Raw genomic sequence first — 27557 nt, 5'->3', positions numbered from 1 at the left:
GGGTGATGAGGGTGGGGGTGATGAGGGTGGGGGTGGATGAGGGTGGAGGTGGATGAGGGTGGGGGTGGATGAGGGTGACCCAATCAAAAGACACATCCTTTAACACGAAGGCTAAAGAAAAGAAAAGCAGCACACGAGAGAAAATCTTCAATTTGTTCCACTTTATTGAGAAACTCCACGACAGAGCTCTGAGCTGATCCGTCAGCCGCTGAGAGCCTCGAGTTTCATCTTCAGTGCAAAAAGAGGAGAGCAGTGTGGGATGAACTAACGGCTCTCTCGTCTAAAAACAACTCAACAAAAAGAGAATCAAACCAAACAAAGCTGTGGTTTCTCTTTATCTCAGCAGCACATGAACCAATCACTGACATGCATTACATGATTGATCTGTTAGTCGTTCTCTCTTCAGTCCGCGCTGCTCTGGGAGCTTTGATTCTTGCAGTTGGCACGTTCACAGCTCAGAGTACTCACCCCTTCACCTGCTTTATTTATTTACTTTATTTTGAAAAGCAGAGGGAAAACAAAACAATAACATCTGACATTTTAAAAGCAATTTTAGGGTTTAAAAAAAAAAGAGGAGATAATGAACAAATTGCTGTTATTGGCTGATGAGAGGGAGGGGGCGTGGCCACATGAGAAAACCCCCAAAGTGTATTCCAGCAGTGAGAGGAGGAGGAGGAGGAGGAGGAGGAGGAGGAGGAGGAGGAGGGTCACATGGCGTATTTCTGAGTCCAGTCCTGAGCCGTCTTGTTGTACCTGCAGGGGAGAAATGTTCAGGTGAGATCAGCTGTTAGCGGGCAGATCAGGGACGATGCCATGCCTGCAAACACAACACACACTCTGTCCCATCTATTTTCTGTTCGTCTCCATTTTCTATTCAAAATGCTACAAACTGCAGCCAAGTTCAACCTCAGAAGCTGCCAGAAGAAATGAAACAACGTAAAAACTAAATGGGGCGGAGCCTGCGAGCTCGTTCAGGAAGTCAACTCGAGCACCAATGATACATTAACACGTGACGCGCCTCGTCCCTCTCACAACCAACCAATCACATTCTCCTAAACATGCCGCTCTATTTGAGCTGCCAGGTCTTCCTGCCTCTGCCTCGCTATGCTGCTGTGTTTCATGTTGCTGCTGCTCGCCTGCCCCCCCACCACCCCAGCTCCACCTGTAGGCTCGGGGGATAGTTATCTAATCATCACTCAATGTTCTTTGTAAATCTGTGGAGTGATGAGGCCCGAGCCTAGACGCCAGACTCAAACTATATGCTGCTTCTAATAAACATATTAAGGAGCAGGTGAGCTGTCTGACTGAAACAACCTTTGTGGTGTCTCAAATACATCTATTTCTATAAGCTGTCATCTTCTTTAGGTAACACACTGACTAAGGACAGCTCCATGCTTCAACCTGACTTTCAAACATCCTCTTAAACTTCTGATGTTGTGTTTCAAAGCCCTGACTTGGTTCTTTGTCTCTGAGAGGCTCTGGGAACCTGCAGGTGAGAAGCGTCTGAAACATGAGAGATGAGCCGCTCGGACTCTGTTTCCGGAGCCATGCATCAAAACGTGCTTCAAGTCCACAAATCCAGCGTGGGAGTTTCCAGCGCTTACCCTCACAGCATGGCATACTTGTCTGTCCACTCCCTGGCTAGTCTGTTATACCTGAGACAGACACTCGCGTTACAAACAAAGGACTCTGCGTTTGATGCGTTGCTACTTTAGGGAGGATCTGGGTTTGGAGTCCAAAGTAAGGGCGTCTGTTTTGTAGACGTTAACACTGTTAGTTTGTATTATTTATTATAAGAATGAACTCACTTTACGGGGTCTGTGTGTAGACGTTAACACTGTTAGTTGTTATTATAAGAATGAACTCTCTTTACGGGGTCTGTGTGTAGACGTTAACACTGTTAGTTGTTATTATAAGAATGAACTCACTTTACGGGGTCTGTGTGTAGACGTTAACACTGTTAGTTTGTATTATTTATTATAAGAATGAACTCACTTTACGGGGTCTGTGTGTAGACGTTAACACTGTTAGTTTGTATTATTTATTATAAGAATGAACTCACTTTACGGGGTCTGTGTGTAGACGTTAACACTGTTAGTTGTTATTATAAGGATGAACTCACTTTACGGGGTCTGTTTTGTAGATGCGGGCGATCTCTGGCACTAGCGGGTCGTCGGGGTTCGGGTCACATAACAGAGAACAAATGGACAAAAGGACTGCGGAGAGAAACACATGATCATCAATAAGTTACAGATATTTGTCACAACTGCATGTTGTTGTTTACGTCAGGAGACATCTTGTTTACGGGGTCCTGTTGTTGTTTACGTCAGGAGACATCTTGTTTACGTCAGGCCGTTGTTTACGTCAGGAGACATCTTGTTTAGGTCAGGCCGTTGTTTACGTCAGGAGACATCTTGTTTACGTCAGGAGACATCTTGTATACGGGGTCATGTTGTTGTTTACGTCAGGAGACATCTTGTTTACGTCAGGCCGTTGTTTACGTCAGGAGACATCTTGTTTAGGTCAGGCCGTTGTTTACGTCAGGAGACATCTTGTTTAGGTCAGGCCGTTGTTTACGTCAGGAGATATCTTGTATACGGGGTCATGTTGTTGTTTACGTCAGGAGACATTTTGTACACGGGGTCATGTTGTTGTTTACGTCAGGAGACATCTTGTTTACGGGGTTATGTTGTTGTTTACGTCAGGAGACATCTTGTTTACGGGGTCATGTTGTTGTTTACGTCAGGAGACATCTTGTTTACGGGGTCATGTTGTTGTTTACGTCAGGAGACATCTTGTTTACGTCATGTTGTTGTTGTTTACGTCAGGAGACATCTTGTTTACGGGGTCATGTTGTTGTTTACGTCTGGAGACATCTTGTATACGGGGTCATGTTGTTGTTTACGTCAGGAGACATCTTGTATACAGGGTCATGTTGTTGTTTACGTCAGGAGACATCTTGTATACGGGGTCATGTTGTTGTTTACGTCAGGAGACATCTTGTTTACGTCAGGCCGTTGTTTACGTCAGGCCGTTGTTTACGTCAGGAGACATCTTGTTTACGTCAGGCCGTTGTTTACGTCAGGAGACATCTTGTATACGGGGTCATGTTGTTGTTTACGTCAGGAGACATCTTGTTTACGCCAGGCCGTTGTTTACGTCAGGAGACATCTTGTTTACGGGGTCATGTTGTTGTTTACGTCAGGAGACATCTTGTATACGGGGTCATGTTGTTGTTTACGTCAGGAGACATCTTGTTTACGGGGTCATGTTGTTGTTTACGTCAGGAGACATCTTGTATACGGGGTCATGTTGTTGTTTACGTCAGGAGACATCTTGTTTACGGGGTCATGTTGTTATTTATATATCTTATAAACAAGATCAGCGCCTCAGTACTCTTACTATATCTCTCTAGAAACACCCTGGTCAGCTATGAGGAATTTAAAGTGTAAGAATTCAAGTCAAAGCAACATCTGGGGAAATGAGTGAAGTTTAAAGCAAGAGAAGAAGTCAGCACGTTATGTGTCTCTGTTTGGTGAGGCCTGAGTGCTGGCTCTGAATCTAAATGAGTCTTCACAGCGCGACTGAAACTCACCTTTAGAGATAGTTAATGCAGGAGACCACTGTGATCTCAATATATCCAGGCAGATGCTGCCGTTACTGTTAATATTTGGGTGATAAATTCTTGTTGTGAAGGCGACCTGAAGGAGAGAGGAGAAACACAAAGCAATAAGTCAGAGCTCAGAGAGAAGCCTCTTATAGAACAGCTGTTACCGCCTCAATAACATAAGATATAAGAGGCACTTTATTGATCCCTGACTGGGGACAGTTTGGGTTGCAGCAGCATAAAAAGACATGGCACATAAGTAGAAATTCAATGAGTAGAAATAGAAATAAAAGAGCATTAAAAAGTAGAAAATATACAAGTAGACTGTGAAGGTAATATAAAGTATCTGAGGAGGAAACTGTTGATAAATGAATTTAGCCTTTTCAACGTGTTATTTTGAATATGTGTTTAATTAAATGGTTATGTTTGCCACCCCTTTGCTCGTCCCTTCAAACACAGAGTTTAGTTTCTATAAACTACATTATTATTTACTGAAGTCCTGCGGATGCTGTTGATTTTGGATTGTGTCAAAACAACCCGACTCTATAGAGGCTTTAGGAAAATCTTTGTACCATTTTGAAAACACAACAATACTCAGATGCTCTTTGCTAAATGTACGTATCAAGTGTTTGGCTTTTTGACAAGAAAAATACTTTCTGTAATAAAAGTGGTGGATTTATTATTTTGAAAAAAACCCTCTAATTTACTAGAAAACCCACTTAAATATTCTTAGATGAAAGTGGTATAACTATATATAATATATTATATTATATTATTATTATTATTATTATTATTATTATATAATTCAGATTAATATTGTCGTTTCTTTTTCGTTTTCTTTTTCTGCTTTGCCAAACGCCACTTTGTCAAGTGTCCTATTTGGGTTGCCGTATGTCAGATGACTGGAAGTGACGATGGAGGGCTCGTCTGAGGACGACCTAGAGAGAGATGTAGTTCTCCAATATGGCACATGCGCAATGCAGATCGGGGCCGTTTCTCAATGTCGAGGATGCTGGCTTGGTAGCACATGTCTTCCGAGTCACTTGCTTCAGAAGCTAGGCAAGACATTTGTGGCATTCGGAAAACGAAGAGTGGAACAGGCGAGCAAGTGTGCAGGTGTGCGTCATATGAGAGGCCCCGCCTTACATGTTCTGCCACAGATTTGGGGAAATTGGTCCGTGCGCAAAGCATTGTGGGGATTTTAAGGACTTGAAGTCTACCCATGAGCAGCCTCGAAATTACCCCCAAACCAAGGACGCGGCCTCGGTAGAATTCCAAGTGTGCTGGAGATTGGAACAATCCTTCGGCGGCACTCGATGACGTAGCATCCTTGAAATATTGGCTTGGAAGCCAGTTTCCTCGAGATTGAGAAACGGCCCGGGTGTCACAACCACATCAGCCCTGAAACAACAGTCAGCTCTTTGTGAGTCGGCTGCTTCCTGTTCTCTTTCACCACTTCCTGTTTGAACACATCCACAACAGCTGATCTCACAGAAACACAGCAGAGTCCCTCATAACCAGAAACATGAGCAAGCTTTGTTTAAAACCACAGATAACTGGCTATTGAAAAACACATTTAAAATGTTTACTATGTTACTAGTAGAAGATATGTTCAGCGCTTAGTTGCAGCTCAGCAAACTATTAAAGTTCATTTACCAAATCATTTCAGCAGCATCACTTTACTACAAAGACTTATTTGGAAAGGACAGACGCAGCTCTTCTAAACTGCAGAGCTAAGAAAGAATAAAACACTTAACTTACTGAAAATACTTAAGTCTGCAGATTCATCTCTGAAGAAATGTATAGGATGCAGCACTATTTGTATTCTCTCCTAACCTCTCCTTTCTAAACACTAACACTTAAATAAATGTTAAACACAAACAAACAAAAACCTGCAGAGCGTCTGTGTTCTTTAAGGGTTTTATTATATATTCATTCATGTTTATTTCAAGTATATTCATACATGCATTTATTAGAGTAAGGTTTCAAAGTGAGTCCTCGACATGTCTTCTCTCTTTTGAACCAGATTTCTGTTAATATATACTTCCTTCTTTAGAGGAGCATTAGCATGAATACACGAGTTATACTGAAGACATCCTGAGAGGAGATGCAATAAGTCCGTTTTATAAACACTAACACTATTACAAGCATCAAACTGATATCTTTCCTAAACGCTGCACCACGTCTGTTTTGCAAATTTACATACGTGCATTTATTAGGTTTTAAATTGTCTCTTCAAATGTTCTCTCTCTTGTTATAATGTACTTTTTAAAGGAGCATAAAAACTCTTAAACAAACGTAACACGAATGAACTCTCTCCAGAAAGCTGCAGTTCGGTCAGTGGAGGTTTTGCTCATTGGATTTTCTTTTCACAAATGGAAATTCAAAAACTAAAAACGAACGGATATTTAATTTTCGTTTTAAAATTGAGAAACCAAAATTGAAATACGAGGCGTTTTTTCTTCATCATGATCAAAAAGGGATTTACTAAACTTAAAAAACGGGATGATTTTAATTTTCTACTTTTCAAAACACAAAATAAAATCACTAGAAAACAGAAACAAAAAAAACACAGTTTTTTTCATATTCTGCTACCGGAAGTTACCTTTCAAAATAAGAGCGCAGACGAGGTCAGAACCCGTGTGTCTACGGTCCATTTGTTTTTCTTTATTAATCAAGTAAAGGGAAGAGCGTCTGAGAGGCTTCTTTGCTTTTTACTCACTAAATGCTCACATTGTATTTTTATCACTCATCAAAGACACAGAAAACATGCATTATGTCTGGAGGGGGCTGACAGAGGGTTACTCACAAAGTACACAGTAAAAGTACTTCATTTTATTTATTTCAAACTAGTACCGAGTCCAACAGTCAGTTTCATTAAAAACTTGTGTTAAAAAATATTTGTATCACTCGTTGAATATAGCAGGAGAAATGAAGAGCAGCTGATTTGAAAAGACAAAGTGGAGAGACGCGGAGTGACCGCAGAGCAGAGCCGCTGCATAGTTTACCTCTCCTAACAATGTGGTCCATTTCAGAGGCTCATTATATTCACAGCCTCAATAACATCCGTTCTCTGGGCTCAAAGTGTGTCCTGGCCGTTCTCCTTGTGATCGCTAAATCCCCCTTGTTTATAATAACCCCGGTCCTTCAGCTTCAGGACACTGGAGGGACTCAAAGTGGGATTTCAGAAAACGAGCGCTTTTGTTTTGAAATCACTTCCGTGAGTTTCGTCTGCGATCCATTTGTGAAAAGAAAATCCAACGACCAAAACATCCACTGACCAGCTCGTGTGTTTTCTTTGAGATATTCATGTTTTCTTACATTATTAGATGAAGGTTTCAGATCCTTTACATGTTTTCTCTCTGCTGTTCAGTTTCCACTTGAGTTTTACAAAAGCAGCAGGAACACTAAAACAAACGTCACTCGAGAGAAATCATCACAAGAACCTGCGATAGGTCTGTTTGCTTTTAGAGTTTTATATGTTTTCAGACGTGCATTTATTAGATGTAGGTTTTAAATGGTGTCCTCTTCATGTTGTCTCTCCACCGTGCACGCTTCACTTTAAGAAGCATCAACACTAACACAAGCTTTAAACGGATGAAATCCTCCCAAATCACACTAATAATGATCTCACCAAGTAAAACACACATGTCTTCACAGCACGGCAACAGGAAGTCATGACCCTCACGAGAACTCTGTCTAATCATTTCTGTCGTTCTGTCTGCTCAAACCTGTAATAGTTATTTGTCTTGCACCAAAAAACCAACGCAGTAACGTCACATTCCTCGCCTATAATGATCTGTGTTATTCCTGCAGACATAAGTTGAATATCTGAAAATAAATAATATCCACGCCGCCTCAAACGTGTCTCTGTGCAGATTCAAACTGAACATCATCCACTCTCTAATTCTAATAAAGGCATAACAAGTGAGGAAGATCATTCAAAATAAAGCACAATGTTTGCACGCTTTAGAACACAAAGTGCGACTTACACACACACACACACACACACACACACACACACACACACACACACACACACACACACACACACACACACACACACACACACACACACACACACACACACACACACACACACACACACACACACACACTCACACACAGGCGTGACCTCTGACCTCACACACCTCTCACGGAGCCTCTTAAGCTCTCACAGGTGGATTGGAACAGACTGTGAGCGTGGACACTCTGCGCTGAAATGAAAGCTCTCTCTTTGTAAACCCGGTCATTAAGCGAGCAGGCGGCCGAGCGAGCAGCGTCTCCGCGTGCGGGCGGAGAGCGTCCAATGAAACGCCTCGAGATGAGCTTTCAGTCCAAGATATTGGGGATAAAAACTCAAAGAACTGAAGATTTCTCCACAGGAGTTTCTAGTTGTTGCGTTCATTGATTATATGATGTTTCTATTTCCAGCTCCTCAGGATGAACACAAAAAATAAATGTTCCTCTACTTTATATATTTAGGTTTCTATCCTGTGACTCCTCGAGGCTTCAGGACGCGAGCTTTCATATCTGTGATGTTTGTGATTTCAGTGAAGAGCTTTCTGTCCTGGAGAGAGCGCGGGAAACAAAGTACAAGACTCACGGAGAAAAGCTCCAGTGTGTGTTCCCACCGCTGACTGACACACACACACACACACACACACACACACACACACACACGGTCAGATATCAGAGCTTCATTGTTTTAATGTCTGCAGAGAAATGACCCGCTCACAGCTGCAGAAACACGCCTCATCTTCCCTTAAATAAACACCTTAAAGAGGCTCAATCCCTTAAATAAACCCTTAGTACAAGTTGAACAGCAGAGGAACATTTAGCTTTGAGTTTAACCTCCAAAGCATCTTTTAGACTGCATGTATTACATGAACCTGTTAAGCCCTGAGCCTGTTGTTCCGCTCTCAGGCTCGAGCACCAACACATGACAGATCTTCTCTTCTGAAAGGGGGAAAGCATCATCTTTAACACTTCCATGAATAAAGCAGAGGAACATTTACTCCAAACAATCAAGTTTAGTTTGAGATGTAGCTTTGAGTTCAACCTCCAAAGCATGTATTACATTAAGGCTCCAAATGTCTGCCTTGTTATTCCATGTTTTCCCCGTCAGAAGTGTTTCCTTTCAGACGCTGACGTTTGTGCAGAAACACACTTTGCTCTGTCTCACATTAATGTCACAGATCTTAAACACGTAGCAGACTAAGCTTAACGTCTCAAAGTCTTCTGCTGTTCTTTACTCTTTTAACATTTTGTATCTTTGACTTCGGAATCATTTAAATGCAAGACTTTTTGTAATTTAACGCCCAGAAATAATGTGAGTGATGCATTATTTTAAATAGGACTGTTTCCCTCCACATTCTGTGATATCTGATGCACTTTGTCTGTTCGACATGAAGGTGACACATCTCACATCCTGCTCTGACTGATGAGACCGCAGAGAGATCGCTTACTAACGCGCGCACAGTTATTACAGATATATTTGTATTTAGTACCAATATCATATTAGAGGTTAAATGAAATGATGTTTTGAAGACAACATGTCTGCTTGCAGCTTCTGAAGTCTGAACGTGTTCTGCTTCTCTTGACTGCTCTGAGAGGAAGTGGCTTTGCAGGAAACATGTCAATGCAAAGAGGTTTGAACAGAGCTCCATGAAGCACGGTGTGTTCTGCAGGAGAGCGCGTTCCTCTGCAGGTTGGATGCGTGCTGATGGGAACCAGGTGTTAGACACGTGGTTCTCATCAGAGCTTTCGAACCTGCACACTTTCTGAATGATGCCTTGTTCAAATGAGATGTATAACTCTCCTTCTTCCAGTGTGTGTTTCCGAGCATCTGGAGAACAGTTTGATCGATCTGTTCCTCACAAAGGATCACATTTCACCTGAGCTCACCTGCCCTCTGCCGCTCAGCAATTAACACACACCGGCTTAACGGCACATTCAACCGGTAACTACGAGATGTACAAGAGGCATTGTCATCTTTCAAAAATTAAATTAAATGTTAAATGTAAAACTCCACATGTATTGAGTTGTTATAATTATGGATTTTGATAATTCCAATTCCCGCTTTTTAAATGAATATTTCTATCATTTGAAGACGTTTTGAGAGCTTTAATTTGTGTGATTTGGATTCACTGGAAAGTGAAACTCACGGAGGTCAAACTATAATATATCTAATTGCTGCTAATGCGTTTTAATTAAATCTGTAAATAGCCTACAATTACATTTATTTCGTGTTTATAAATAAAATAACGTTAAAAATCACCTTTTTTTATTCTCCCACCGTCTGAGAATAGAAAGTAAACGATGTGTGTGTGGAGCAGGAGCAGCAGTAAATACTGGTGTATTCATTAGAATTAAACATCTGTTAAATCCCCGTTAAATGGTCCTAAAGAAGCCCGGAGAACACACGCGTGTTTCGGCCGCGTCTCCGCGCTCCTCTCGCCGCGTCTCTGCCGCGCGGGATACATTTTTGGGATAAATCGGTGTTAACGTTAATTCAGTTTGACTTTCTGGTGTGTAAATGTTTGTAAGAAGCGAGGGGGGGGGGGGCTCCGGGTGATCAGCGGGCTGCTGGAGGAGCCCGATCCGCCGGAGAGGGGCTGCGAGGCGGGGAGACGCGGCTGAAAACACCCGGACGATCTCTCTGACGTTGCGGTTCAAATCCTGATTGACTTCTCCTGGTTTTATTATTATGAGGTCACTTTTACATCTGTTTGAAGAGACACTTGATTCACCCTTGCTTTGAGGAAATAGAGGCGCACAGATCCATCATGTCCATCTGATGCTCTCTGAAGTTTGCATTAGTCATTTGAAATCCTTTAGTTTGATGTCTTCTCATTTCTCTGATCTAACTCAGGATGCTTTTCACTTCTGTGTGTGTGTTTCTCCTGCAGGAGGCTCTCAGGACTCTGAGCTGCTCTAACGTTAAGGAGGAGAGGAAAGTGTGTTTCAGTACTTCCATCCTCCAGATAAAGGTTTGTCCTCTCGTTATGAAATCTAAGATCTACCTAAAGATGTGTGTAACTTGCTGTGCAGTGTGTCCTGCAGCGTGCACACCCAGAGCTTCTAACAGTGCATGAGCCAGGAGGAGATGAGAGGAAATGCAGAGTGTTTTCTCGGGGATATCTGTACCTCTGCGCCGCTGTGTTGGCGTCCAGGATCCCCGCGCCCTGCATCCAGGACCGGACCGGGGTCATGCCGGTGGGGAGCGGCTCCTCCTTCATGGTCAGGGCCCCCCGGGGGAGGCTGTCCTGGATGGAGAACATCAAAAACCTTCTGGGACTCTTCACCAGAAACAAGAAGAAAGAAGAAGAAGAAGAATAATCCTCCCTGCTGTACCAGACACTCAAAGCCAAAAGGACCACCTGGATTAAGGTGGAGGAAAAGCGCTGCAGAAAGGAGGAGGAGGAGTAGGAGGAAGAGGAGGGGAGGAGGACTCCCAAAGTACCGGGTCCTGATCCAAAGAAGAGCCCGGGATCCCTGTGGGTTTCTCCGGGTGGTTTTTTAGATCCCAGTGTTCAGAGCAGTCCTTTAAAGCTGGAGTTAGAGGAGGAGACGAGAGGGGGGTCTCCAGGGGAGGAGAAGCGAGGTTCAGCCGGGAGAGGAGAGCCTGGCGCCGGGAGAGCGAGAGAGCAGAGCCGGTGGAGGACGAGGAGGACTCCCAAAGTACCGGGTCCCGATCCAGAGCAGAGGATCAGAGGCAGAGAGCAGCCGAGCAGGAGGAATGAAAAGTGGGATAAAAAAAACAAGGCAGCTTCAAAAAGGGAGTCAAATGAAATGATGATCAAACAAGAGGGAGGGACGGGAGGCTGGACGGGGGGTGGGTGGGGAAGAGAAAGCTCATCCCCCCCTCCCTCCCCGGCTCTCTATGGCTCCCTCTGTCCCGGCGGAGAGCTCCTTCTCCCGGGGTCCGGAGCTGCGAGGTTCCCCCGGGACCTGGAGCAGAATAGGGGGCGTGGTCATGCCCAAAAAAGGACATTTAGTTTGCATATCGGTCGCACCTCCAGCGTGTGATTGGTGGAAACAGCGCGTTGCGTCATCGCTGTTCTCCAAATAAGGGTTTCCGCGTGTTGGGATGCAAAAAGAAGTTGATGAGAGGAAAAGTGATTCATAAACATTTCATTCCACAGGGTGACATGTGGACTTCTGTCATGGTGCAGAGAACCCGTCATTAAACCTGTTTTATCCAAAGATTGATTTCACTGTGAAACTCTGAATCTGGATTCCTTCCTCCTTCCCTCACACACTTCCTACAGATTTGGGGGGGTAAACTGGTTTCATGTGGAATAATCTCCCCTGTCATCCCGGGCTGACTGACACAAGCGGCGCGTGCATTTGGCACCATATGACACTCTCTCACACACACACACACACACACACACACACACACACACACACACACACACACACACACACACACACACACACACACACACACACACACACACACACACACACACACACACACACACACACACACACACACACACACACACACAGAGGCCTCGCATCAGTAACACAGTAACAGGTCCAGTCACACCGAGTCTCTTCTGTCTCTGGTCATCCCTCTTGATGGTTCTTTTTTTGGGGTGTTTTTATTTCTTGAATCTCCGGCAGTCATTTTTGTTCATGTTCGTGGCAGGAGCAGAATTCCTCTAATCAAGCACAAACTCCAGAGCAGCATGATTAAATATTTATCCTGCTTTAGCCCTAACCCTTCCTCCAGGGACACAGAAACGTCTGGAAAGCTGGAACATATTTCAGTGCGTGGAGAGAAGAAGTCAATGAGATGTTGGAGAGGAGGAAGAGGAGGAGGAGGAGGAGGAAGAGGAGGAGGAAGAAAGCACACGGCAACAGGCTGCAGTTATTATTCCACACATGATGAACATTGTTCTTCAGTGTTCAGTGGAAAGGCTTCTGGTAAATACAGAGCTTTCAGTTCGAGGCTCAGTCCTTGAAGAGTCTTTCTTCACGGTGAGGTGTGAGTCTAAAGCACACATTGAGGCCAGAGTTCACTCACTAACATGTTTGCATTTAGGTTTATCTCAAATATAAATTACTTTAGAATATATTTTCATTCTTTAAATCTAAAGCATTATTTAAAAAACATGATAATACACATTTTATTTTGGTGATCCTTCCTCTTCGTATGCAAACACCTGATAGTGCTCTCACAGTGGAGACGTGTTCAAATAAAACCCCTTAAAATCCCCTTTAAGAGAACCCTTTAATATAAGGGGTTATGGTGTGCTCTTTGAAACCCCTTAACAACATCTGGAACCTCTCCTGAAAACCCCTTATCTCTTATGGAGCTCCCATGAAGTCTGGTGTTAAACCCTTAAATTATCCCTTAAATTATCCCTTAAAGGCTCTTTATATCACTCAGATCTTCTGATTCCCCTTAAAATCACCAGATTCTCCCTAAGAAACTCTTGAAAATCTCCTGGAACATAATTTAAAGCCAAGATGCATATGGATTCCTTGAAAGCCCTTAAAACATTCAAAACCCTTTAATAAGAACACCTTAAATCTCATCCCGGACACCCCCTAAAAATATCACATTCAATATTCTCTAGATACACAAAAATATCTTTAACAATAATAAGAACTGTTTAAATCCCCCTAGGTCCCCCAAAACACCTTAAAAATATCAAAACCCATTAAATCGTCCCTTAAACCCCTCAAAGATGTATCAGAACGCCTTAAAGCATCCCTATAACCCCTTAAAGATGTATCAGAACACCTTAAATCTTCCCTATAACCCCTTAAAGATGCATCAGAACACCTTAAAGCATCCCTATAACCCCTTAAAGATGTATCAGAACACCTTAAATCTTCCCCAAAATACCCTTAAAATATCAGAACCCATTACATATTTCCTGAAAGCCCTTAAAAATGTATTCGTACACCTTAAATCTTCCCTATAACCCCTTAAAGATGCATCAGAACACCTTCTTCCCTATAACCCCTTAAATATGTATAAGAACACCTTAAATGTCCTCCTTAGTCCCCCTAGGTGCCCCAAAACCCCTTAAAAACCTCAGAACCCTTAACCTCTCCTGGATGTTTTATATATTGACTAAAGGTATACTTTAAATGTCCTGAAAAAGCCCTTTACAAAGTGGATTCAGGATGTTTGTGATTTCCAAGACCCAAGAGTAGAAAGGCTTCTGGAAGGCTCTTTCTTTACGTGATAGTATTCCTGGAGCACGTGTGTTTGAACGCTTCCAGTGAATCTGCTTTATTTCATGTTTACTTGACATTTCAACATGTGAGGTATCCGTGTGCAGCCGGTGGGTTTCTATCTGTAAATAAAAACACGTGTAACTTAGTGTTTCTTTACTAAGTGTTCCCGGTGGTTTGCTTCCTGTCATTAACGCTGAACTTCCTTTAAATCCCTGCAAGGCTTCACAACATTTAGTAACATTTGAAACAAACAATAAATAATCCAAGCATTAAAACACAGAGAAGTACAGCAGGGTAAATACTGCCTTTTAAAGGGAAATACTTTAGAAATCAAAGCTCAACATGTTCTTTCCATCTCAGGGACCTGTGTGACTCTTTGTTCTGCGGACACATGGCGCCTCACAGTGGGCAGGATGGTACTGCAGACCTCACATTCACTGCTCAGAATGTTTGATCTTTCTAGACTTTTATACAATTTAGTCTTTATTTTAGTCCAAAATGTACTTATATAAATCTTAGCAGGAGCAGGACAGGGACACTTAAGTATAAAAGGATAAAAGAAGACGTAAGGCTGTAAATAAGAAGCAGGAATAAGTCACCTTTAAACATGTCACATAGAATAAGGTCACACAGAACACTGAACATTAGAATATAGAATATATTGTCTTTACATATACTGTAGTGTAAATAAGTGAAAGTAACTGATGCACGGATCAGTGCATTGTACAGAGTATTTAGGAGAAGGTAAAGAGTGACATCTAGTGGAGGAAACTGCACATTACCGACCTGTTGAAACAGAGAATTCAATCTGCAACTACAAATCCTAATATGTTTTTAATATGTTAATAATGCAGTCTATCAAATGTCAAGAAATACCTTTTTACTATCATTCATCTAAGAAATATGGATATTTAAAATGAAGACCAACTCAACATTGCAAAGGCAAGGCAGGTTTATTTATACAGCAGCTTTCAACACAAGGCTATTCAAAGAGCTTTAAACAAATGAAAGACATTCAGAGCATTCAGAACCAGTGCAGCGGAAACACGTTATCAGATGGCTTTTCAAACTAGTCATTCAAAAGAGAAGAGAATCAAAGAAGCATGAAACAAGACCTGCAGCTTTCTGGGACTTTGTTCCAGATGTTTGGAGAGTAACAACTGGACTTCTCCAGGTTTAGTTCTGGTTCTGGAGACAGAAAGCAGACCAGAAGACCTCAGAGTTCTGGTTCTGGGGACAGAAAGCAGACCCAGGATACCTGAGGGTTCTGGTTCTGGTACAGAAAGCAGACTCAGGAGACCTGCGAGTTCTGGTTCTGGGACAGAAAGCAGACCAGAAGACCTCAGAGTTCTGGTTCTGGGGACAGAAAGCAGACCCAGGAGACCTGAGAGTTCTGGTTCTGACAGAAAGCAGACCAGAAGACCTGAGAGTTCTGGTTCTGGAGACAGAAAGCAGACCAGAAGACCTCAGAGTTCTGGTTCTGGGGACAGAAAGCAAACCAGAAGACCTGAGAGTTCTGGTTCTGGAGACAAAAAGCAGACCCAGAAGACCTGAGAGTTCTGGTTCTGGAGACAGAAAGCAGACCAGAAGACCTGAGAGTTCTGGTTCTGGAGACAGAAAGCAAACCAGAAGACCTGAGAGTTCTGGTTCTGGAGACAAAAAGCAGACCCAGAAGACCTGAGAGTTCTGGTTCTGGAGACAGAAAGCAGACCCAGAAGAACTGAGAGTTCTGGTTCTGGAGACAGAAAGCAGACCCAGAAGACCTGAGAGTTCTGGTTCTGGAGACAGAAAGCAGACCAGAAGACCTGAGAGTTCTGGTTCTGGAGACACAAAGCAGACCCAGAAGACCTGAGAGTTCTGGTTCTGGAGACAGAAAGCAGACCAGAAGACCTGAGAGTTCTGGTTCTGGGGACAGAAAGCAGACCAGAAGACCTCAGAGTTCTGGTTCTGGGGACAGAAAGCAGACCCAGAAGACCTGAGAGTTCTGGTTCTGGGGACAGAAAGCAGACCAGAAGACCTCAGAGTTCTGGTTCTGGGGACAGAAAGCAGACCCAGAAGACCTGAGAGTTCTGGTTCTGGGGACAGAAAGCAGACCAGAAGACCTGAGAGTCAGCTGTGAGTGATCCTGAACACACTGATCTATGTGCTCAGCAGGGGGGGGGGGGGGGGGGGGTATCACTCCTGCAGAGCACACAGAGACACTGAGGAACCAGACCCAGACCCAAACCCAGCATAGAGAGGTTCAGTGAATGTGGTTCTGAAGGTGTAGAGGTGGGTCAGTGTGTCAGAGGAGACTCTGTAGAAGGAGAGAGAGCCAGCAGGATGATCCAGATACACTGCTACTCTACCAGAGGAGGAGGAGGAGGAGGAGGAGGAGGAGGAGGAGGAGGAGGAGGAGGAGGAGGAGGAGGAGGAGATGGATGTTTCTATCTCATTGTGACAGACATAGTAACCTCCATCAGAGCAGCTCAGACTCCAGGACTGATCATTCCATCCAAACACACAGTCCACTCTCCATCCTCTCCTCTTGATTCCTCTGTAAGTCACTGATATAGAAACCCCTCCTCTCCACTCGACCTCCCAGTAACAGAGACCAGTCAGAGCTTCTCTGCACATCAGCTGAGGACAGGACTCAAACCTCTCTGGATGATCAGGATATATCTGATCCTCTCTCACCCATGTCACCTTCCTGTTGTCCTCACACAGTCTGAGTTCTCTGCTCACTGTGTTTGAGTCCAGTGTGAGTCCACAGGAATCTGATGAGAGACACAGCAGGTATTAAAGGTTATTCATGTCCCTGTGATGTCCCAGGGTGAAGATGTTCATGATGAAAAACACACTTACACTTCCTGGGACCTGGCCTCAAGAACCGGACTGCAGCAGGCTCCAGGCTGGAAGCAGAGGGGGGGGGGGGGGGGGGGGGGGGGGGTCAGTTAGTCTTTGAATGATCTTACATGTCCACAGACTGCCCCCCCCCCCCATCACATCACTCCTGTTTCAGCTCCACATTCAGGACTTCATATGTTAATCACTTCTAGACACTCCAACCCCCCCCACACATTATTTCATTTGATTTCAATCTTTATTAAAAAATCAGATGTGAAAAACAGAACAGCGTATTGTTAGAATAAAGTATTTATCAATGTTCATAATAATAATAATGAATCCTATGTGTCCGAAGGGAGCAGGAGGGAGCAGATGCTTATTGATCCCTTACTCACTGCTGATCAGTGATTATCCTTTAAATCATGTCTGAAAGTTATTCCTACTTACATATTTACATTTATACATTTACAATCATTTCTCCTCTTCAATCTCCTTTCTTCATTCTCATGCTTTTCCAAAGAAGTGTTTCTGAGCATCCTTCAAAGTGAATGCTATGTGTGCTTTGTCTGAGCTCCTGCTCCAAAGCGCTCCATGAACCCCCCCACAGATCGTTCTGCTCTTCTCAGAGTTCTTCTGACCTTGAGTTGTTTCAGATGTAGACCTCCTCTCAGATGAGACCCCCCCTCTCTGTCTGTGATCAACGTCTGTAGTTTCCTAGCAACTAGATGATCTCTTGCTCTGTACATGATGCACTTTGAAATGTAACCAGATCAGTAAACTGCAGTGTGTGTGACTTCAAGAATGATGAATGAGTGTGAGGCTGTGGCTCAGTGGATTGTGTGCTGAACTTTGAATCAGGGGGTAGCAAGTTGGAGTCCCACTGCAGTCAGCATGTCGTTGTGTCCCTGAGACACTTCACCTCAAAGTGCTCCTGTGGGGATTGTCCACAGTACTGAATGAATGTGAGTCACTTTGGATAAAAGCGTCTAACAAGTGACATGTGATGTAATGTGTGTTCAAGATATCCAACATTACTGATGACTCTTAGAGCCCTTTTTTGTAATGTGCATAACGGCTGCAGGTTGGTTTTGTGTTTCACACTGTCGAGACGAACGTCAATATTGAAAGAAAAATAATAATATCTGAGAAAAACGGATAAATAATTATTTGTATGAGTTGTCCAAGCGTCCTCTGTTGCCCTCCAGCCTCTCAAGTTCGGCTGAATCACTGAAGAACTGACACACTCAGAGTATATCATGATGTGTTCTCCAGAGTGTGTCTTGCTATCCCCAATTATTATGAATATTTTCATTGTCCAAGCAGTTTGCTGCTTCCTCACTTAATCCCACATGTTGATCTGTCTTTCCTGAATCCATAGTGACTGTCGTCCAACAGCTGATGTGTTTCCATGAAACTGTCAAGTCTTTTTGTAAAACCCTTTTCAAGGATGAAAGTGGGAGAGCAAAGAAACATGTGATGTGTGTCACGGTGTTTATCCCAGTTTGATATCATGGTATAACTTTAGCTATTTTCATTTCATGAGGGAATGGACCAGATTGAAAAGACAAGTTACAAAGATGTGTTCATGGTTCTGCAATGTCTTCAATAATGTTTTTGACTCTAATCAAATCAATATGATTCCAATGGGTGGAGGACTTGCTTTTACATTTCCGTACAGTGTCTATGATTTCTCTTTCTTCGACTGCTCTGAGGAACAAAGAGCTATTGTTTTCACTCCAGAGGTCTGTACCTTCCCCTTTAGTTGTTTCTACGCTTTGCATTCTTTCTGCAGATCTGACCCCACATTCACAAAGAGTTGGTTCAAACCATGAACCACATCTTCTGTGTTATTGAGAACATTATCTTTGTCAACAAGAAACTCAGGGTAACCTGAACTCTTTGCTCCGTTTCTAACGACACTATTTAATACCTTCCATCAACCTTTCATTCTGATTGTTCTTAGTATTTTATTATTCTTTCTTACATATTCTCATAATATTGGTTCATTTATTCTTATATCTTTTATATTTATTTTCTGCTTCTGAAGTTCTATATTTTCTGAATTGTCTATGTAGCAGAGGTGGGGACTCGAGTCACATGACTTGACTCGAGTCGCATATGTTTGGACTTGAGACTTGCTTGACTAACATTGATAAAAGACTTGACTTTGAACTGATGACTTGAGAGTTGACTTAAGCTTGAGACAGATGACTTGAAAGGACTTGACTTTTTAAAATTAAATATTTGCGTTTGTTTTTGTAGTGAGATATTACGTTTAGTTTTTTCGAAATGTGATTGGGTGATTATAGCGCCATGCGTGCAAACCTGGCAACCCACTAGAAGGCAGGAGTCTCAGTTAACATGGCAGCGGCTAGCGTTACTCCACAAATAGTGAAGTTTGGATTCAAGGATTATTTTGTGGATGACGGTAATAAGAAGAGAACAGCGGTATGCAGGGTCTGCAGCATAAAGTTCAGTGACAGGACCACCACAACATCCACCTTCATTCCTCACTACAAAAAACCACAGAGAAAGGTGCATGTGTTGTGTTAGCTAGAAAGCTAACGTTACGTTTAAGCTACGTTAGACTTGGTTTCAAATCGATTAAGCAAAGAGAAGACAAAACGGCAAATGAACACTAGAACCTCCAAGGGATTCATAAACTAAACATTCACATTACACTTTTGAATAATGTAGTTCTTCTACTTTTAGTAGTTTGTTTAAATGTTTTAATGATGTTGTTTTTGTTTGTAGAAGTGCATCATTCCTGGATTTATTGTAAAATGAATCTGAACTTTTTGATCTGTTCTGATGATAAACTGAAGCCATTTCTAAATGAACCCAATTAAGTGAGTTTTAAATCGTCCTGCTTAGTTTATAAGGAAATGATGAAGAGGAACAAATGAAATGATCTAATGATATCTCTGTAGGAGCTGACGCTGTTGGCGGTTCTAGTGTTAACAGACCTTTAAATTCAATATGTGGAATGGAAAATGCCATATCTGATTTTCTTACCTGGAGTTCTGCCTTTTTGAACAGACTTTCTGAGTCCTAGCTATATTGTCTGCAGTTCTAGGGTTAATATGAATCTAATATGATCGTCATCGGTCTGAATTAGATTTCAAATGATTAGCTGTGTATGTAATGAAGATCATAGTGTGGGTTGAATCCATTTTCATAACCACTGTCTTTGAACTGATTGAAATGTGGAAACTGGGCTTATTCATCAGAATGTCCTCTGACTTGACTTGCTTGACTCTCACCACAGTGACTTGGGACTTGCTTGATACTTGTAGGTCAAGACTTGAGACTTGCTCATGACTTGCACATGAAGGACTTACTCCCACCTCTGCTATATAGTGTCTTTTTCTTTTTGCAGGCATTGTTTAGGCCAGTGTTTCCCAACCTGGGGGGCACGCCCCCCATGGGGGTGATCACAGGGGGTGCGCCAGGCCTCAGATGATTTGAGGACAGATATCATATTCAGACTTTTTTTTCATTTTTCCTTTTTATTTTTTAATTCAGTTGGATGATTTGTCACAGTTGCTCCGATCAGATCGGTCTCCTCCATTTTGTAGAGTATTTTCGACTTTTGAATCCACATAAACACATCGGCAAAACCCGGCTTACTTTGAGCATGTGTTTTAAACACTTTAATCCCTTTGTGAATTGTTTCCACTTGCGCCGCTCTTTAATTTCTTCATACAGCGAGAATCCAAATAAACGAATCCTGAGTCCAATAACCATCAAAGTCACTCCAATAGTGCTCCTTAATTACGCTTTCATCATCCTATAACTAAATACTACCCCCCGTGTGTGTGTGGGGGGGGGGGGGCGCAACTTCCAACCAGAGTCATTTGGGGGGGGGCTCTTGGGAAAAAAGGTTGGGAACCCCTTGTTTAGGCCATTAGTGATCCATACCTGAGCGTGTCCAGTCCAGCAGACTGCAGCCTCCCCCCTGAGGCTCCTGGATGATTGTAGCTCAGGTCCAGCTCTCTCAGATGGGAGGGGTTTAAAGCTGAGGCCAGAGCATCACCGCCTTCCTCTGTGATCAGACAGCCTGACAGCCTGCAGACACACAAACAAGCCGTCAGATCATCTGAGGGTCCAGGACTGGAAGGGGGCGGGGCTTATTACTGCATCACCTCTGGGTCATCTCTACACCTAAAACTCCAGTCACTGCTTCACAGTTCAACTGGACAGCCATGGTAAGGGTCTTATTGATATGAACAGATCATAAAACAAAGGAATAGAGAATAATGTGAACAAAGACACAGAGAGATGACTACAAGAAGATCTGCAGCCGACACACTCTACTACAGTTTGGACATCAGACCTCCAACACCACCAGGCAGATCGTCTGAGACGCTCACAGTGTGGCCTATCAGGGCTGCTCATTGTGGAGATACATGGAGTATTTCAGAAATCATCCAGAGTGTTAGACACAGAATAATGAAATGGTGTTTAACCAGCACCACCTCAGCTCCTGCTGGCTGGTCCTGAGGCGTCTCAGGACACAAATTAAATCACTCAGCATGTTCTGTCTCTTCAGAGCTCCTCCCCCAATCTCTGAGGCCCAGTCAGCCTGCAGAAGAAGCTTTAATCTGACGCTCAGTTAGACTGCTTGTATCTGTGGTCTCATCCTTTCAGTGACTACCTAAAGCTCATGACGGGGAGTAAGGGTTGATCGCAGACGGACCTCCAGCTCAGCTTCCTCTCTCTTAACGATTGTGTACAACGCCTGCATCACTGCTGACTCTGCAACAAACCGTCTGTCCATCTAACGCTTCATTTGACCCTCCCTCGTTAACGAGACCCTGAGATAGTTGAACTCCCCACTTTGGAGAGAAACTGGCCGTTTCTCAATGTCCAGTAAAGCTGCTGCAGAGCCACTATTTCAAGTATACTACATCATCGAGTAGCGCCGAAGGACTGTTTAAATGCCCAGCATTCGGCGCCACTCGATGTCGGAGTATACTTGAAATAGTGGCTCTGCAGCAGCTTTACTCGACATTGAGAAACGGCCGCTCACTGCCAACCCGGAGGGAGCAATCCACCGTTTCCAGGAAGAGAGTCTCGGACTAGGAGGTGCTCGGCTGAAACTACCCAAATGAGTTCTGGAGGTCAAACGCTTCGTCCAATAAGAGCTGCCCAAATCACTCATAATGAAAGCTCCTTTTAGAGGCTTTAAAGAAGGTCGATCCAGGAGTCATTTGGAGAATTGTGACACATTTGTTGTGTCTCGTTTCACAACAACAATGTTAAGAGAGAGTTAAGCACCTGAGCTTGCTCTGTTTTTATACATTTTTGCAGACTATATTATTATTATTTTATTTCTATAAAAATGTACGTCTTGTAATTGCACTGTTGAGGAACCTCTGACCTACGTGTTTCCTTCATTGCAGAACTACACCGTAGTTGTGTATATGACATGACAATACATCTCTGAATCTTGAATGTAATCGATGATGGTATAACGTGTGTTCTCTCATTGTTGCGTTACAAAGATACAGATGTGAGTGATGGTATTCCCACAGCACAGCAGCATGGCTGATGGTGGTATTGACTTGTATTGCTGGCTAAGTCAAACTGTTCTGGTCTCTGACCTGAGAGTCTTCAGTTCACAGTGTGGACTCTCCAGTCCAGCAGACAGCAGCTTCACTCCTGAATCCTGCAGGTCGTTGTTACTCAGGTCCAGCTCTCTCAGACTAGAGGACTGGGAGCTGAGGACTGAGGACAGAGCTGCACAGCTTCTCTCTGACAGGTTGCAGCCACTCAGCCTGAAGAGACGATGAGGACAACAGTTATTCAGAAGACAGCAGTGTGTTAATAACTGATTCTCTAAATCAATGATCTCTGTACTTACAGAGCTTTCCTGGAGGCTTTGACCACTGGCAGCAGCCTCAGAAGAGCCTCCTCTGAAGCAGAGTATTTCTTCAGGTCAAACACGTCCAGATCTTCTCCTGATGACAGTAAGATGAAGACCAGAGCTGACCACTGAGCAGGAGACAGATCCTCTGTGGAGAGACTTCCTGAACTCAGGGACTGTTGGATCTCCTCCACGAGAGAACGATCATTCAGTTCATTCAGACAGTGGAACAGGTTGATGCTTCTCTCTGCAGACAGATCCTCATCTATCTTCTTCTTGATGTACTGGACTGTTTCCTGATTGGTCTCTGAGCCACTTCCTGTCTGTGTGAGCAGGCCTCGTAGGAGCTTCTGATTGGTCTGCAGAGAAAGACCCAGGAGGAAGCGGAGGAACAAGTCCAGGTGTCCGTTTGGACTCTGTAAGGCCTGGTCCACAGCACTCTGGTAGAGATGTGTTAGTTCAGGTTTGACTTTAGGCTTCTGGGAGGTTGTTGGTTCTTCTGCCAGCAGGTTGACTCCAGAGGTGATGAAGGTCAGATGGACATGAAGAGCAGCCAGAAACTCCTGAAAGCTCAGATGGACGAAGCAGAACACCTTGTTCTGGTACAGTCCTCTCTCCTCTCTAAAGACCTGTGTGAACACTCCTGAGTACACTGAGGCTGCTCTGATATCGATGCCACACTCTGTCAGGTCGGACTCATAGAAGATCAGGTTGCCTTTCTGCAGCTGCTCAAAAGCCAGTTCCCCCAGAGCCTCCATCATCTCCCTGCTCTCTGGACTCCAGTGTGGATCTGTCTCAGCTCCTCCATCATACTTGATGTTCTTCACTTTGGACTGAACCACCAGGAAGTGGATGTACATCTCAGTCAGGGTCTTGGGCAGCTCTCCCCCCTCTCTGGTTTTCAACACCTCCTCCAGAACTGAAGCAGAGATCCAGCAGAAGACTGGGATGTGGCACATGATGTGGAGGCTTCGTGATTTCTTGATGTGGGAGATGATGGTGCCGGCCTGCTCCTGATCTCTGAACCTCTTCCTGAAGTACTCCTCCTTCTGTGGGTCAGTGAACCCTCGGACCTCTGTCACCATGTCCACACACTCAGGAGGGATCTGATTGGCTGCTGCAGGTCGTGTGGTTATCCAGAGGCGAGCAGAGGGAAGCAGCTTCCCCCTGATGAGGTTTGTCAGCAGCACATCCACTGAGGTGGACTCTGTGACATCAGTCAGGATCTCAGTGTTGAGGAAGTCCAGAGGAAGTCGACTCTCATCCAGACCGTCAAAGATGAACACAACCGGGAACTGATCAAACCTGCAGATTCCCGCGTCTCTGGTTTCAGAGAAGAAGTGATGAACAAGTTCCACCAAGCTGTACTTGTTCTCTCTCACCACATTCAGCTCTCTGAAGGTGAATGGAAATATGAACTGGATGTCCTGGTTGGCTTTGCCTTCAGCCCAGTCCAGAGTGAACTTCTGTGTTAAGACTGTTTTCCCAATGCCAGCCACGCCCTTTGTCAGCACTGCTCTGATTGGTGCATCTCTTCCAGGTGAGGCTTTAAAGAAGTCTTCTTGTCTGATGGTTGTTTCTGGTCTGTCTGGTTTCCTGGATGCTGTTTCAATCTGTCTGACCTCATGTTCAGCATTGACCTCTGCAGACCCCCCCTCTGTGATGTAGAGCTCTGTGTAGATCTGGTTCAGAAGGGTTGGGTTTCCTGCTTTAGCAATGCCCTCAAACACACACTGGAACCTCTCCTTCAGGGTGGACTTAAGTTTACGCTGACACTCTGCGGCAATGGTTCCTGAAAGAACACACAACAAAGATCATGAGGTCACACTGTAACTCTGGTTCTCTGAATGAAGTATGGATATATGTTGGTCTCTTGAGACATCAGCAGAGGAGACATTTATCCAGAGTGTTAACTCTCTATAGAAACCCTCTTACTGCTGTGCAGACGCTCAGCCAGCTCCTCCTGCTTCATGCTCCTCAGGAAGTGCAGTGTGATGTTCAGGAAGGCCTCTCTGCTCCTCCTCTGCTCTTCATCCTCAGCCTCCAACACCTCCTCATCCTCCCTCTGACTCTCTAAGCCTTCTGGGTAATCTGAACTCAGAGCCTTCTGGAACTTCTTCAGCTCGCTCTTCACAAAGGTGACGATGTGGTCCTCCAGCAGCTGGAACATCACATGAAGGACACAAACTATAAACCATCATAGCCGTGGGAACATGTTTCAAATGGGGGGTGCTGTGGGGATGACACCAGGGCTGGTTCTGACCAATGTGCTGCTAGGCAAGATTTTAGCTGGCAATGAAAAACCTCTACTAAAGACCAATACACTGCAAAAAGAGAAATATATTGACATGGTGGACAGCTTATATAACAAGGCTTAAAATGTATTATATATTATAACATGTTTTAATTGGGGGGGTGGACTTCACATCCTCTAGGGGGGTCCGGGGGTGTCCCCCCGGGAAGATTTTTTTATCATTTTAAAGTAAAATGCTTCAATCTGGTGCACTTTAAGCGCCCAATTAGAGACTGATCTAGGGGGTACAACTCTAAACACCCATATGAAAAAGATCGGTTTGCATTTTATTAATCAAATAAGTATGTGAACTTTTCCAATAACCTACCATAGCCGATAACAAATACATGTAACTTATTTTATTTGTGTTGTTCATTCATATCTTATTTTACCAGTTAACATTTATTTATTTATGTATATTTTAGAAAATCTCTCCAGTTTTAAACCATATTTTTGGTTTACTGTCCTATAGTATACATTGCAATGATTTCAAACCTGTTTTTATTTATCCTAATAATTATAAAGGTGTGCCTTGGAAATATTTGTTTACATAAATTGTGATCAAAACGTTTGAGACCCACTGAGATAACTTCGACTAAAGTGAACTATCTAAGCCCTCAGAGTCCTTTACCTCACTGAGCCTCTCATTCTGACAGGAGAGGACTCTCCCTCCACATGATTGTAGAAACAGCTTCTTATATCCGTTAGCGCAGCAGAAGCTAACAACAATCCCCGCCGGTACCGCGGTATCCCCTCTCTCTATCTCTCTCACTTTGGCTGTGAGCTGCGGGCGCCTGCTAAGCCAACATCCCCCACTTTTATCACTACAGCGCCCATCGTACAGGACAAATGGAAAATGTAACCGGGGTGAAAAGGGTGTTATCTTTACTTAATTATGAATGTTGTTACATCAAGGCTGAAAATTCGTTTTTTTTATTATTATATCTTGTGGAAGTGCAGATCCCCTGTCCTCCACCAGGGGGTGCTGCAGCACCCTCAGCACCCCTACTTCCCACGGCCCTGTAAACCATGGATCCAAACATCAGATCCGGACAGACTGACTCTCTGAAAGTGCAGCATGGAGATGACTGTGAACAGAAGAGAGCTCAAGTATCTGGAGTACATGTACTCACCGTGAATATGGAGTCCAGCTGTGTCTGATGCTGCTGGGCAGACTGACCACCGGGAACCTCCCAGCTCTCCTGGTCCCCTCTGTGGAGGAACCATGAAGCATTAGCTCACATGATGTCTGTCCACACAGAGACACACTCAGGGTAAAGGAGGACAGGGAAACAGGCTGGTGGTCCTGTGCGTCAGCGGGAACTTTGCACTACAGGAATATTTATTTCCAGCTACTGTTGAAGAGGATTCTGTCCATCCTTCATTCTGGTCTTCCTGGAACGTGGCTGTGTGGATAGAGACTGGACTCTGCAGCTGGCTAACAGCTGTTCATCAGGAAGAGGACAGACCTAGGGACAGTTCTTACACCAGCCCCCGTTACCCCCCCAGCTCCACCTCCAGCCCCACAGCAGGGGTCAGAGTTCACCTGGCAGTAGAGCTGGTTGTGACTTTGATGAAGGCTCAGTCTCCTAAATCAGAAGTGTTTGAGAGATGGTGGAACAGCTTCTGAACAGCCTGAGCTTTCAGATGGAGTTTCACTGCCCCTCCCAGTGTGGACGTTCACAACTAAACACTTTGGACATGAGGAGGGGTCGGACGTTGAGTTTAAGAACTAGTTTTATTCTATGATAACCGTACTCTTGCTATGAGTTACAGCTTACCTCTGATCAGCAGATGGAGGTCGCCCTTTAAAGTCGAAGAAGTCATCCTTCGACCAGTCGCTCTTGAAGGACAGAAAGCTGGGAGAGTCTGGTCTCTGCTGCTGGACCCTGAAACAGAAACCGATGCAAGCTGGACAAAAACGTATGATATGCCCAGAACAAATGACTATATCTTCACTTCTAAAAAGGGGTAAATTATTAATATTTTTTCTCAAAGCAATGATAAACCTGTGAGTTGAATGCAGATGAGTCAGAATCAATATAGATGTTTTTATTTTAAAGTCAATTCAGATTGAACATAGTAAAAAAATGTAAATTATAGAGAGGCGAAGTCCCTCCCTTTCCGGGGGAGCTCCATGGGACCTTATTTCTGAAAAAGTACGTATTGAAGTCAATGGGGAGAGAAAGATTATCTTCCGATCCCGTTTGAATTGTGCCACGAATTACACATATGATGTTTATCAATTTAAAAGATCATTTTACAAGTCAAAAAAATTAAAATGTGTGGTAAAACTGTGAAGTCACACTTTTGTTTGTGTGAAACGCTGAATTACACTCAATGAACTACATCTCCCTCTCGCACCACACACCAAGACGGCCGTCATGTCGGCACATTTCACTTCTTTCTTTCAGAACGAGGCGGAAAGTATTAAAAGAGGTGAAAATCACTCCAAGTCTGGGCATGTTGAGAGCTGTACACACACACAAGGGGAGTTAGTCGGTTCCGTGAGAGCCGGCATGCGGGACCGGGACTCTGGGATTTGTAGTCTTTATAGTTGCGTATTTTTCATAGTCTTATATTTCAACAGTTTTAAGACAAACTTAAAACAAACAAACAAAAACTTTTTTGACATGGAAATTATTTTTTAAATTGACAAACATCGTATGTGTAATTCATGGCACGATTCAAACGGGATCGAGAGATAATCTTTCTCTCTCCATTGACTTCAATACATCATTTTTCCGAAATAAGGTCCC

General features: G+C 43.7%; 1 protein-coding gene and 1 long non-coding RNA gene across 2 annotated transcripts in view; both read right to left on the bottom strand.

Annotated features, from left to right (window-relative positions):
* The window catches only part of LOC307032494 (uncharacterized protein), a 149018-nt gene that overhangs the window by 113417 nt on the left and 8044 nt on the right, over positions 1–27557 (bottom strand). The window lies entirely within an intron of this gene.
* Positions 14745–15651, bottom strand: LOC307032502. The gene is made up of 2 exons (XR_013806282.1): positions 15361–15651; positions 14745–15025 (listed from the first exon to the last, which is right to left on the bottom strand). It is a non-coding gene; the product is annotated as an uncharacterized lncRNA (long non-coding RNA).

This window comes from Notothenia rossii, assembly GCF_949606895.1.
Source record: "Notothenia rossii genome assembly, chromosome: 3".
Classification (NCBI taxonomy): Eukaryota; Metazoa; Chordata; class Actinopteri; order Perciformes; family Nototheniidae; genus Notothenia; species Notothenia rossii.
This window is presented reverse-complemented; position numbering and strand designations above follow the sequence as displayed.